Source organism: Bombina bombina, chromosome 2, assembly GCF_027579735.1.
Source record: "Bombina bombina isolate aBomBom1 chromosome 2, aBomBom1.pri, whole genome shotgun sequence".
NCBI lineage: Eukaryota > Metazoa > Chordata > Amphibia > Anura > Bombinatoridae > Bombina > Bombina bombina.
Window position 1 is genome coordinate 587,610,593 of NC_069500.1, and position 4,165 is coordinate 587,614,757.

Below are 4,165 nucleotides of genomic sequence, written 5' to 3' on the forward strand. Positions count from 1 at the left end.
ATGCGTAATTCCGCTTGGAATCATTGCGCAATGATCGCGAAAATGGCATTTCTCATCCACGTTAACATGGGTTTGCGGAAAGTGGCATTGCTTTATACATGTTGTTAAAAATTAAATGGAAAATCTTAGATTAGTGAAGAATACAGTATTCTTATTTTAAATATTATATCTAATAAAAAACGAATAATACTAATAAATTATAACATATGGCCATCAATTGATGATTATGTAATAACAAGCATATATTCTTAAAGATACAGTAAACAACACAACTGATTGAAAATAAGAGTCCAGGATATATTTATCATTCATTAAATTGCGGAAACTATTAACTCATGGGACTACCAAAGGATTAATATTTTTCTATTGATTTGTTATTAATGTAAATATTTTAAACATGGCATGATTAGTATTAATGATATGCAATCCTCATTTAATATATTACAGATATGGATGTGGCTGCTGGATCCTCAAGCCAGGGCTTGTCACAGTATGGTATGTCTCATTTTAATTGACATTTGTCTTAGAAACATGGAATGAACATTACATACTAAATACACATTGTTCTATATTTATATGTAATGTCTATTTAATAGATGAAAATTATATAATTATTCGGATATACTTAAATAACATATTTGATTTTAATTGCATGCTCAATACCATTCATTACATCAACATATGGAGTAGATAATTCATTAACAAACAACAACATTGTGGAATCTATTTAATTTTAGATTAAAGGGATACTGAACTACAATTATTAATATTGTCTTTCACATACAGTATGCAATATTAATAAACATAAAATATAATACTATCATCATATGTGACATATTCTATTGCTAAATGTAGTTTAAAATAAAGAAAGTACGTTTATGTGCATCTAAATATTTGTTGACCAACCTGGGTTTATATTGATGATTGGTGGATACCTTCAACAAACAATATTTATTGAATCCAATATTCCTTATCTGCCTTTAAGATTAATATCGAACAACATTCGAATTATAATAGGAGTCAATGTTAAATCATTTTTTACAGTTTGAACATAGAAATCAATTATTTAAATTAATCATGTCAGTGTCCCTTTAAGACAAAATAGATTCATTCATCATTACATTATTTTTATTAAAAACTATTGATATATAAATCTAATTATCTGTTGGAGTTACTTTATATATATCTGCATACTCTAACAGCACCATGATTACATATTAGTAATAATAAAGTTTGTTATGTATTGTGATAAATATGTGTTGTGTCCTAAACAAGATTACTGTACATTGAAAAAATGGCTCGATGTGACACATGTTTGTTTAGATTTGTCAACAGATGCTCCTCAATATGTGGTTTGTGTGTATTCTTGTAACTTCTTAAGGACATATGACGGAATTATTCCGTCATAAAACAATTGAGCTAAGTGAAAGCTGTGTCCTTAAAGGGTTAAGAACATTGATCATTGGGTATATTTAGATATGCAATAGCAGCATCTGAGATGAATTTGATGTCTAATGTAGTCTGACATTAAACATATGTTGAATACAGATATGTTTACAGAATCCCCTTGATTCAATCAAGCATTTTCTGGTGTAATGACTGCTCTATTATTCACATTTTAAAGTTGATTAATGTTAAAATTCTAGACAGATGTGATTTAGTGATATCCAAAATGTGTTTAATAATATATATCTATATCATTCATAGAGAGAGTTGGTGTGGGGAGCCCACAGGAATCCAGCAGTGACATAGAGCCGCCTTTGCGGGCTCCTGGTAAGTCCATTGACTCATTTATATGTAATTGAAGGTGTATTGCTAATCAATATTATGATCATGATTCCGATGAAGCATAACATTATAAAAAATCATAGAATTTATCTTCTGATTATATATTTATTTTTTATATTGAGCGATTAATAATTTCTACTTTATTATTCTACACATTTGTTATTCATAAGATGTCTAACATATGTTTTTTTCATTTTTTAATTTTTTTAACAACAGTCATCAAGTGATACACACATGAGAAATCTTAAATGTTCTATGTACTATGCTTTTATGAATTTAACATTAAGACAAACAATACATTAAGATTCTGATTTATTGACAATAACAAATCTATTGTCATTTGTATGCTCCATCAAAATGATGTAAATCATAACTTTGTGTGTGTATATCTTTAATGCAACATTGATGTGCGTATTTGAGCAACAGTAACATATGTTATAATATCTGATCTTAAGGTGTACACAACATGTTATGTTTTACAGAGATTGATGTCACATGTGGGATGGAGGAGGAAGAGGCTGCCTTGGAGTCTGATGGTATGTGAAATATATCTATCATGTTTCCAACATGTTTCTTTTTTTGAAATCATTTTATTGAAGACATTCAAAGTCTACAGCTTTTTCCCTTTAAAAAGGAATATTATTTGTCTGTTCAAATACACTACTGCCCCCTTTCTATATCAGGCAGCATGAAAATCTGCTTGTATATATTTTTTTAAGAATATATAATTCATGCCATCATTATGTCACATGCATATTCCATGCCAAAACACAATAATAAGTTTCACATTGTACAGACAGTCATTGAGATTCATCTGAGTGCCTATATAGATACCATATCCTCATTTCAGAATAGTTTACAGATTCAAACACACTTCGAGGTATATTGAAAACATAATCAATTTTAAATGCGTTGATTTGATGTCAGGATGTATGAGATGTTAATATATTTATTTTACATTTTCAGATGGATCCACCACTTCTGGTCATCTGGATTCCGCCCCTGCCCAGTCACAGACCCCTCCCCGTGCACACACCCCTGACCATGGCCACACCTCTGCACACACCCAGAGCCCTTCCCATCACCAAACCCATGACCATGCCCCGACCACTGCCAGCCCTTCCCATATTTCATATCCTGTCCCTCCCAAAAAACGCCCATACACCCCCCTTCGCCGCTCTCCCCGTATTCTGGCCCGTACAGCTGCCCAGACCCAAACTCCCCACTCCCCAGCTGTACGGCCTACCCTGGAGCAGCAGCTCACCACTCCCCAAGCCATTCCCATCCCTCCCCGAGCCAATCCCATCCCTTCCCCCTGTTTAAACCTTCATTGTCCTGGGTGTCAGATTGTCCTTCCCAGGCACAGCTGTAAGTATCATTCTAAATACACTTTATAAGATACTTAAAGGTACAGTGAAGTTCAATTGGTTAAATTGTGATTCAAATCCAGCATGCAATGTTAAGCCAATGTATCATAGAATACTCTTATGAATTATTCGTCATTCTCTTGATATATTTATTGAAAACAACTTATTCCTATAATTAGTTTAAACAATAAAATAAATGTGGCCATCATTTCTTTATTGTTGGATGAATGTATCCATCAACCAGCATGCACAAACAAGGTTCATCAACAAATATTGGCTTCCATAAAAACCAACATTCTTGCATTCAAAATATAGCTTGACAATTAAAACATATAATGAATATGTGTAATTTCTAAAGATTTGTCATGTCATGCTCTATCTGAATCAGTCCATTAAATATTTAGGTTCAGTGTCCCTTTAATTGGATATCACTACATATACCAAACACCACTACTTGGATCCAAAATTTTATGTCCAAATGTGGATACATTATCTCTTGTCTAACCCAGTGGGAATGTAATTTCTTCTGGTTGCTATGTTTACACAGCTTGTCCTCAATGCCAAAATGTTTAAGGATAGGTGTGCCTACCACAGTCTAAATTGAATTTTTAAATTGCTGATGTAAGTACAATGTAAATCCTTTAACAAGATTTGATACACTCAAGCTGTATAAGTGGATCATCTAAAACCAATTAAAGGGTTCAACATGTTTGAGTAACATGAGCCTTTAATGATTTCTGTCTGTCTGAATAACCTAATTCATGTGTAAAGAATATATGAAAAATAATTGATGTAAATAATTATTTGTCTTTATGATGACAATGTATGTATTAAAATCTTTTATTCTGTTGTGTAATTATCCTTAATATTAATTTTTATTTTATTTTAGGCTGTGACTCAGCATGGCTCATGCTAGAAGGGATAGCAAGAGTAGAGCAGGCCGTGTTGAGGAACGCAGCTGTCCTGAGAGGGATGAACGACACCATGCAGGCCCAGCTCCGGGTTCAGGA

The 4,165-nt window shown here is 32.6% G+C and overlaps 1 long non-coding RNA gene across 1 annotated transcript; it reads left to right on the top strand.

The window, feature by feature from the left end:
- Positions 1-1,719: 1,719 nt before the first annotated feature.
- On the top strand, positions 1,720-2,940 carry LOC128647914 (uncharacterized). Its single transcript, XR_008400455.1, has 3 exons — positions 1,720-1,773; positions 2,271-2,324; positions 2,755-2,940. It is a non-coding gene; the product is annotated as an uncharacterized LOC128647914 (long non-coding RNA).
- Positions 2,941-4,165: the final 1,225 nt, after the last annotated feature.